This window comes from Calidris pugnax, unplaced genomic scaffold, assembly GCF_001431845.1.
Source record: "Calidris pugnax isolate Ruff unplaced genomic scaffold, ASM143184v1 scaffold10, whole genome shotgun sequence".
NCBI classification, from domain to species: domain Eukaryota; kingdom Metazoa; phylum Chordata; class Aves; order Charadriiformes; family Scolopacidae; genus Calidris; species Calidris pugnax.
The window spans coordinates 4,234,432-4,245,148 of record NW_015090795.1 but is presented as its reverse complement, the minus strand read 5'-3'; positions in this window follow the sequence as shown (position 1 = coordinate 4,245,148).

The following is a 10,717-nucleotide window of genomic DNA, read 5'->3' as shown; positions in this document are numbered from 1 at the left end:
AAAAGGGGTTGTCTTTTCTAGACAACACTTCACCCCAAAAAAAAAAAAAAAAAAAAAGAAAATAAATCTCATCCGCATCAGTAGCAGACACGCTTTCGTTGCACTTGCCAGAAAACCATTTCCGAAGTTTTATTTTCATTTTGGAAGCTACTTTTAACTACCGGGTGATTAACGTGTTAGCGCTCTGTGTTATGCAGCTGATTAACGAAGAGGAAGTCGCCGGCTCCGAGCGTGGAAGCAAAAAATGTTCAAATTAGATGCCTCATGTAGGCACCTGCATCCCTAATTAACAACCAGCCGATAATGTCAGGAACTCATTTTCAGGAAGTTCTTTGTTCTTTGAAAGTCAGGCCCCAAACTGGGCAATGAAAAAATAGAAACCTGAAACATGGATGATTGCTGCTGAGAAACTCGAGCCTAATGTCAAAGCAAACGGTGAATGGTGCGCGTGCAAGTCTGGGAAACGCTGTTTGGGCTTATTTTCCTGTAATTCTGATTGACTTGCTGAAGTTATCAAAGTGAGATTGTTGCAAGAAGCAGTTCTGATGTATGATTTTCTCTGAGAAATTCATAGAAACCTTTCTATGAGTAGTGGTGGAAGGATTCCTGGGGGATACATCGCCAAAACTAATCTGTGTTGAGTGTTTTAACCTAGAGTAAGTTTTCTAGAACTGTTTTTCTACCTGTATGAAAAATGTCTTGGTCCAAAACCTCCATATGTGATTTTGTTCTCCCAGAGACCTTGTGCTCTACGATGATGGGATGAACTAATTGCCATCTGAGTGCTGTCTTCTGATCGCCTTCTTCCAGCTGCCTGCTCCAAGTGTCACACTTTGATGCTCAGGTCAGTGTCAGGAGGAAGGACTAAGGCTATTTTCTGGTTAGGATGGCTTGAACCCTGCAGCTCAGGCTGGGACTGGTGGCCATGGGCTGAGCTCCTGAGACCCTGGGCAGGGGTGTGGAAGGGAGCCCAGTCAGGGCCATCAAGGCCTATTAGTGCCCTCAGGGCCTTGACATAGAGAAAGAGTCCCAAAGCTGATGCTGATCTAGTGGGCAATTTGAGGAACAAAGCCATGTTTTCTTTGGGTTGTGAACCTTATACAGGATGATTAGCTTTGAGACAATTAAGACGGCTTATGGTGGCCACACTGAAGTGCAAAACAGTAGCACCAAGGGAGAGGACCTTAGAGGTGTTTTCCTCTCCCACAAGCAGGACCACACTCCATTCCCCAGCAACACCCAGAAGAATTTGTTTATTTGATTCTCCTGCGAGGCTGTGATGATAGTGTATGTCCTGGAAAATATAATTTCTTTCCTTCTTGTCTTGAAGCAATTCATTATTTTCAGTTGTATTTTAAAAAAAAAAAAGAACATGCCTGAGAATTATGACTGCCAGAGCCTCTAGATTTTTCTGAGTTTTCTCCTGAGAAGAGCTTGGTCCTACCACTTGCTGGAATGTGTTTATCAAATGCTGGATGCATATGGATTGGTTTTTTGGGGCATGTGGGGAAGGACTGCAAAGGACTTTAATACCTGCAGGAGGGGTGGTGAGGCAGCAGCTCCTTCGGGCACTTCAAGGGCACGCTTGTGATTTAGATGCGCTTATCTAACCTTACATCACTGCCCAGACATTGGGGCCTGTGGCTTGGCAGCAGCTGGGACATTAAAACATATAAGATGTTATCAAAGGAAGCACTTGGCAAAACTTTTTCGGCTTCCCCAGACATAAACAACAAATTTTCCCAACAATGGTAGGTTATGACTGGGGGTGAGTCACTAATGTATTTAGGAGGATGTCCTCTCCCTGCTCAGAGGAGACCACAATTGGCTAAATTAAGCCAAGAGAGGGTAACCCTCGTGGTTGAGGGGCAGAGCGGGGAATTCCCAGATGGCTTTCTGAAATCTGTGTATTACACACCGCTGCGTGAGGGCTCTGCAGGAGCTCTCTCAATCTGTGCAGGACAGATTCTCCAGTACCAGAAACTGGTGTGGCCCTTTGGTATCTGTACAGATAACCCAATTTTTACCAGCTGAAAGCTCCTCTTTAGGAGTAGACCCTAGTTTCAGTTGCTAGCGAGAAGCTGACCTGGTCATTTTTGGTATTTCTTGTAGTTTACGAGACATATCTGCCATGAAATTGGAAGAGGCTGCCCAGGGAAGTGGTGGAGTCTCCATCCCTGAAGGTATTTAAAAGCCGGGCAGATGTAGTGCCAGAGGGGCAGAGCGGGGAATTCCCAGATGGCTTTCTGAAATCTGTGTATTACACACCGCTGCGTGAGGGCTCTGCAGGAGCTCTCTCAATCTGTGCAGGACAGATTCTCCAGTACCAGAAACTGGTGTGGCCCTTTGGTATCTGTACAGATAACCCAATTTTTACCAGCTGAAAGCTCCTCTTTAGGAGTAGACCCTAGTTTCAGTTGCTAGCGAGAAGCTGACCTGGTCATTTTTGGTATTTCTTGTAGTTTACGAGACATATCTGCCATGAAATTGGAAGAGGCTGCCCAGGGAAGTGGTGGAGTCTCCATCCCTGAAGGTATTTAAAAGCCAGGCAGATGTAGTGCCAAGGGACATGGGTCAGTGGTGGTTTTTGTCAGTGTTGGGTTAATGGTTGGACTTGATGATCTGACAGGTCCCTTCCAACCTAGACGATTCTTTGAATTCAAAAGGGACTTCAAGCATCCTGTGGTTATCTGGAGACAAAATGTAGTCTTTATATCTGATAAGCCATTTATGAAACTCTGATTTCCACTTTTGAGCTAACCTAGCACTTGGGAGCTTTTATATATGGCCCAAGCTCTAGAATGAGTTCTTCACGTTACACCTTCCTTTGAAAGTGTGGTGAAGATGCAGCTTCAGGATCGGTTCAGAAAAATCCACAGAAAAGATCTCCAACTTGGAGAACTATATCTTCATTCCTGGATGATGTAGTAACAGTTTAGCTTGTACAGCTGATTTTACGAAAATATTTATCCCAGTGAAATTAATTCCAGCTCACTTTTAGTTTCTTCTTTTAGTATTTTTCCTTGTTCCTTCGTTTGGCTCCTGATGAGGTGAGAGCTGCGGCGATGGCATGTAGGAACTCGTGTTTGCAATAACATCGCTCTCACGCTGCAGTCTTCTGAGGACCACCAGCAGGCCCCACGCGGCCATAGGCCCTGACGCACCCACACCACGATGTCGAAACTTGAACAGGAAAGACTTTCACATCTGCCTGGTAATGTAACAAAGCCATATTAACATTTTCATAACGTGTTTCTGAAATCAGTTTGGCTTGGCTCGCCGCTCAGATACCCAAGCCAAAGAGACTGTCCTGAGAGCGGTGTGAGCGGAGCAGCAATACAGAGCGGTAAGTGAGGCTGCAGGTTCTGAAGGGCCGTTTTAATAAGGCAGTTAAAGTGCAGAGCTTTGTCAAATCTCTTCTTTTTCTGCCTGTGCCTACAGAAAAGATGTAAGAAACCCCCGCACATAGCACTGTACAGTGCAGGGACACTGTTTTCATCCTGATGCTCTCTAAGAAATGCATAGGAAATTGAACTTTTATTTGATATGTTTTCTGAAGCTCACCTCAAGTACCCAGAGCTTAGAGGAAGGTGCCGGTCAAATACTGTGAGACAATCACTCTGAGTATTGAAAGAGGAAGTGAAGAGTGTACTTGATCGCAATCTGTCCATCATAAAAAGATACCAGCAGTGATTTTTAATCTAGCAGCGAAAGAAATAACATAAACTGATAAGTAGGAACCTGAGGATGAATGTTTCTGAACAGGAAAATGTAAGCAAATTGCTGCATTTTACTATGCAGTGCCTTGAACACTTCATCACTGAAAGCCTTAATGCAGGGAGGATACTCTAATTCAGCCACAGTTTTGTGGGGTCAGTGCAGGAATTAGAGGTTGAAAACCTATTGCCATTGGGACAGAAGTTTAATTAATGTGGCTATAACAAACCCCTTCAACCCTTGGTACTTTTTACTCTGGGCTGAGTGTTGAGGTGCTTGATAACTCCCTGTCCGTGTATGCCTGGACAGATTTTTATTTGCATGCTAGTTTGAGAATTGGTTGTTCTTTGTATGTGTACTTGTATTTACATGTGAACAAGAATATTTGTTCTTCATCAGCCTTTGTTCTCCTATTTTTAAAAGGCTTACTCATCCCCTCAAAGATTAGAATCAGCTCCATCTGATTTAGGTGACAGTTCTCACCCCATGAGCAGCAAGAAATTGAAATGAACTGTTTCTGGAATGAGCCATTGTTGATCCAAGCTGTCCAACAAGTACTTGAATAACAAATATCTCTTACCAAACCAATGTTGGTTCACGAACAGAGAAAAAGAATGAAGTTCACTGGATTGCTTGTTTGCAAAACACAGTTCAGCCCTTTCTTTGCCAAAGTCGAGCTGTCAGGAACTAGATCCTTAACTGCTATAAACCAACTCGACTCATTGACTTCAGTGCAGGAGGTGACAATTTACATTAAGTGATCATCCAGCCTCCAAAGTGCAGTGTGTGAAAAAAACAAATGATGGGGAATGGTAGCAAAGCATTTCAGAACAGCCACGGAGTTTTCTGGGATAAAACTGCAGGTATGGTCTGCTTTTTAGCAAAGATAATTTTTTTTTGTCTCTTATCTCCTATTTTGCCAAGTGCTTGCAAATATCAAATGTGAAGCAAAACTTGTAAGAGGGAATAATATTAGCGCAAGTGATGCAGCTGGGGGGAATGGACAATTTTAGGAGCAAAAGCTCTTCCTCTTGACAGTTTTTGCCCTTCTTTGTGTCAGTTGGTTCAATAAAGTATATCACTTGCAGCTAGAAAAATTGCTGTGCTCATTGTTGCTGGGTCATCACCATTACAGGAACACCATCTGATCAGACACATCAGATTTTCCACTGGAGTTCTGTTTATGGGCTGAACAGCACAACTGGCTTGAATCTAAAAGTCCTAACAATTTCAAATGTTAGAAATTGAATCATTCACTTGATCTTCTCTTCTGTGGTTTGGTCAGGAGACAGTTGCATAAGGAGGCATCACTCCCAAAGAAGGAACACTGTGAAACAGTAAATTCTTCAGCCCAAGTGAGCGTTGTGTCATATTCAGAACCTGCATGGTTGTTGTGACTTTGGAAGTTGTCACCTTTGCCTTTGGATAAATATTATGAGGAAATTGTGCCTCCTTGAACTCAAAGCAGATTTGAAATGAGCTGAGCTCAGGGGTTGGCTGCTGGTGGGGGCAGAGTTAATGCTCACCCAAGCACTTGTGGAAGGAAGATTCAGTCATCCAAGGGAAGCAACTAAAAGGTTATCGCCTCCCATTGAAAGTGGGTCTCTGAGTGTGTGGAGGTGTGAGGGTCTAAAAAGTGAATGGGTGGCCTGTGGGCAGAAGGAGAAGAGTGGAGAAGCCCCACTCCTGTCACAATGGCAAAAAGCATCCTTTGTCACTAAGCAACTTTCTATTAACATTTTAAAAGCTAATTTGCTGTCATTTAGCATGTTGTATTCACAGTACTGGAAAATGGGAATTAAATAAGGCACGTAATTAAGGGTTATTAGCATTGCTTATTACCGGTGGTGTTGTAGTGTTTAGAGGCACTTCTCGGGATCTTTTTGCTATATTTTATACAATATGTAAGAAGAGGCAGTTCTTCTCCTAAATATTTCCATTTAAGAATACTGTTAGCATTAACAGAAATTCCCCCTCCCTCCCCAAAAAGAAAGTAAAGCATGATTTCTTTTCTAATTAACAGGTCTTAGCAGCTACTCAGGATGTGCCAGCGACTTTTTGCTCACTTGCCACTCACGTAGGATGGGTGAAAAAACTGTAGGTATGAGATTTCTAAGTTACTTCTGCAGCAAGTAATGTCAGCAGAAATGTTTTGGAAGAATTAATCTGTAAACCCGTGTCAATGCCAGGGCATATATTGCATTCTTTAATAGTTAATGGGTTGGTGAATCCTGTAGCTGTTATCTTGTTCCAACTTCAGAAGGCATTTCTAACGAACTTTTGTGGAAGATAGCAAAAATCTGGAAATTAGCTGTAGAGTTTTAAATCATCTTTAAACAAGAACGTTAGTAAATAGCTTCTCTAGTATCCTGTTAAATTTCAGGAGTCCTTCAACGTCTGTAATTGGGAATAGCCTGACTTACTGCGACAAAGCTATAGCAGCTGAAGATTTGGCCCAGGAGATGTATCCAAAATACTGCAAATTCCTACAAAAAGGAATTCTTTGTCTCCATTAGCATTTCAACACACACTCACTACAGAGATCTCACTGGGGGTAAAGCATTAAAACCCTTTCAAAAGTGGTTTAGTTGGCTAATTAGACAATAAGCATAAACCTGATGCATCCAGCTGTACAAATAAAACGTGACTTTAAAGTTTAATGTCCTGAGCGCACAGAGTAGTCATGAACTTGGAGCCAAGACGGGCTGAGAGGAAGGTGGCTGGCTTACAGCTCGGTAGTGGTGTGTCTGAAGGCTGAAACCTTTGGAGAAATGAAAGAGAGTTTATTTTAAGTGTAACTAAAAGGAACTAAGTACCAGTTACCACAAATAGGGTGATCTTTATCTTCCTTTGTTGGCTTATGTGGAGGGAAAAGAATCTTAAAAGACTCGCGCAGCCCGCAGGCTGCACAAAGAGGATATCTCCCTCACATTGCTGACATGTCTCTCATTTTTTGGGCACTACCTTACAGTTGAAGGAAATTAACAGGTCATTTTAATGCCCCCTTACGCCCTTGGCTCCTGGGTAGGTGTGATCAAGTAGCTAAACACTTACCTAACTGACATTTCTCCCCTCCATGATCACGCACCCACCCCGTGATTGTTTAAGGAAAATTAGGCTCCTCTTGTGCGGTTTTCCACTTTGGCTATCTCGGAGTGGCACCTGTAAGGGCTCACTTTGAGAGATTGCTAATGTGCTAATTACCCAGGACCCAAAAATGCAAGCTGTAAACAAATGAGGACTGTATTTATAATCTATCAATTTTATGACCTTCTGATGGTGATGATATCAGTGGAGTTTACATTGGGAGCCCTTGTACTCCTCCAGGGCAGCTGTGCCCTTATGTTTTAGTTACAGCTCGAAGAAGATTTTGCTAATTTACTTTATAGTAGGCGTACTTAAGAAAAATATTACCTTCCCTAAACAGCTGAGCCCGTTACCAAGTCTCATTTTTAAATAATGAAAACACACGGACTGTCAGTACCTTCAGGGTGTATTGTCAGGTGACGAGCTGTTTTCAAAACATCCGTGGCAGAAAGTAATGACTTCAGAGCAAAATATTGTTCTCATTGGTATAAGTTGCCGTGAGACAAATCCCACACCCTCTGATGTCAATGGAAAGACTCCGTCTGACTTCAAAGAGGCCTGGATCAGGCCCTAAAAGAAATGTTGCCATCATAAAACCCTGAAAATGCTTTAAGGTTCGTACATTTAAAAAACGCTCCGTTCGCTGGTGATCTTCTGTGCCGTTTACCTGGCTACATCTAACTTGTAATTTTTGTGTTTGCTTTGCAATGGATTTATGATAGAAGAATGCCCATAAAGTCTGATTTGTGAGGTGTTAAAATGATGTCCTGGAAAGCCACACAATGCCAAGGTATACAAGATGCCCTGTAATACCTCAGCTCGAGGAAGGCTATCCAACTTTCCTGATGTTACTAAGTTCTCACAAAGAAAAACAATGTTGTTTAACCACAGACAGATGTGTTAAAAATAGCCCGATTTTGTGCCCTTGTTCTTTTATTGGAATCCTTAGCTTTTTAATCTAAATTCTAAGGTTAGACCTTTGAGGACAGAACTGTTTCCTACATTTCCCAAAACTTTGCTCGGGCGGTTGCTGATTCAAGCAGCTTTTAAAATTGGGACAGGATGGGGGCCCTCTGTGTCTGTGGTTATGAGCCCCTCAAGCTGGAAGCCCAGAGATAACTTTATTAGCTCTGGACCAGCAGCAGATGCAAGTTACTCAGCATAATTCCTTTTTCTCAATATGGTACTCTGATTTAAGTGTGGATTATAAATGCGATTTGTTCCTTACAGTTGTTAAGGATGTGGCTCTGCAGAGGGGATCAGAGCTCTGTTTTTTTCTGCACCATAGAATCATAGAATGGTTAGGTTGGAAGGGATCTGTCAGATCATTGAGTCCAACCATCAACCTAACACTGACAAAAAGCATTACTAAACCATGTCCCTCAGCATCAAGTCTTTTAAATATCTCCAGGGACAGTGACTCCACCACTTCCCTGGTGGTAGCCTGTTACAAGGCTTGACAACCCTTTGAGTGTAGAAATTTTTCCTAATATCCATCCTAAACCTCCCCTGGTGCAACTTGAGGCCTTTTCCTCTTGTCCTATTGCCTGTTCCTTGGGAGAAGACACTGACCCCCACCTTTCTACACCCCCCTTTTCAGGGAATTGTGGAGAGCGAGAAGGTCTCCCCTCAGCCTCTTTTTCTCCAGGCTGAACACCCCCAGCTCCCTCAGCTGCTCCTCACAAGACTTGTGCTCTAGACCCCTCACCAGCTCCGTTGTCCTTCTCTGGACTCAGTCCAGCACCTCAATGTCTTTCTTGTAGTAAGGGGCCCAAAACTGGACACAGCACTTGAGGTGGGGCCAAGTACAGGGGGAAAAGATCTTCTGTGATGCGATGCCTCGAGAGTACCACGCTGGAGCCCTGAGGCTGGACAACCGATGAAGTTAGTCATTCAAATGGTGCTCTGGAGCTCTTCTGAACTTCTGTGAATTAGCACTTTGCTTGCTGAACGCCTTTTTCTCCCCGAGATCCTTGGCAGAGATGGGGATGAGACTTGCTCCCGCCTGTGGGCCAGTGGGAGGGGACCACCATGCTGTCCCCTGGAGACACCCCGCTTCCCTGGGCTGTGCTGAGCAGAGGCCTCGGGGAGCCCCTGGGAGAGAGCTGCCCTCCTCTCAGAGAGCTGAGCTTTTGCGGTCCCGTTCGCAGGGCAGGCAGCCAGCCAGACAGCTGGATTGCCATGGCAAAGACAGTGTCTGGCCTTTTTAAAAGAGAAACTTGCTAGATTTATGTGCGGGAATGGATGTAGTCCTTCTGGAGTTGACGCGCTCTAATGAATGAGATGGGGAGTAAAATACTTTATACTTGCTATCAGGGGTTAACGACTCCTGCCCTCTCCGTTTTCCCCTGCTCATGTTTTCCCTCTCTCCCCCTCCTTGGCTCCCAGTCCCCCCCTCCCGCTGCGCGTCTGTATTTTCCGAGCCGTGGCACCACCTGGTTTGTTTTCTGTGGCAGGTATATTAGAGACTGTCTGTCAGAGGTCAACTGCCACAGCCTTTTCTCTTCTCGTACCTGGTCTAAACTCCCACCCTGCCTGGATGCCTCTTGTTATGTTTCCCACAATGTAACGGTACCCGGAGAAAGCAGCTTTTACGGTCCTTTTTAATTTTTCTGTGGTTAACAGGATGGTGTCTCTGCCTGCCTGTCGTCTTGGGAACCCACTCGGGGGTCTTGGGAACCCACTCCATGTGCCTCCATCGTTCTGCTTGTGTGTTAGAGCCTGAAGGACCTCACAGCACAGAAGTGCACTTAAGTTACACACCAGAGACTCTGTTTGCCTTTTCTGCTCTCAAAGAAAACACTGATGTGAATTTTCCTCTGTTGATGCCGACGCTGGCTGTGTCCCCAGTCCGTATCAAAGAGGTCAATAACCCTCCCCAGCTGCCTACATGGAAGGGAAACTTCAGCTTGCAGCTCAGATGGGAGCTCTGGGATGGTTTTACAGGTGTTTGGCCTTAACCCTGAAAGAAGCGGGGCCTTCTGTTCAGGGCCAAGAGCATATCTGGGCCCCAGAGAAGGTACAGAAAGTCCTGGCTTCTTTCAGGGTCAAGGCCAAACAAAGAGGACAGAAAGAAGAGGTTTAGTACAACTGTTTGAAGGGCAGCTACGGAGATGATGGGATCAAACTCTTCTTGGCAGCGGCAGGTGACAGAATAAGGGGTGGTGGCCATGGATTGCGGTGTGAGAGGTTCATGTTGGACTTCAGGGAAAACTTTTTCCCTGGGAGGGGAGTGCAGCACTGGAACAGGCTGCTAGTGGAGGGGGAAAGGAGGGAAATCATCGTCTCTGGAAGTTTTTAAGGCTCAGCTAGAAATATATCATTTCACACATGGCTTTTTCTCAAGAGGCACTGGCACAAGCCCAGGTACACAGTTACTCAATGGTCTCAGCACTGCGCCTCTCTGAACTGTCTCATAAACTACACCCTCAGGAAAACTGAGCACATTTTACTGCGAATCTGAAGGGCCAACCCAAAACTTCCCTTGTATCAGCTCTCCAAATATCAGCATAAATTGATGCAATCCCCCCGTACATCTCTAATGGGATGGAGACCTTTAATGGTGTCTCCACAAGCTATTTTGCCCGTCGACCACCACCTGGTTCTGTAAATGGGAGAAATGTCTCTATGAACAATTCCCATTCTCCTAGTAATGTTCTTATTATCTGCGAGATTCCTTTCTCTGCTGGTGCAGCAACTAAGAGTTGCGCGATGAATGATGGACTGGATGGTCCCAAAATTAAGGTGTTGTAAAGCTGCCTGGGAAACTGGGGCTTCTGTGGTCCTCGGTGGGGCCATCCCTTAAGGGGACATTTCCTGGGGGTCACTGTGTGTGTGCTGCTCACCTCCTGTGTCCCTGACTTATCATCCTACAGATTTGATTGGCAGAAGCGCAGAGGACCACCAGCAGCCA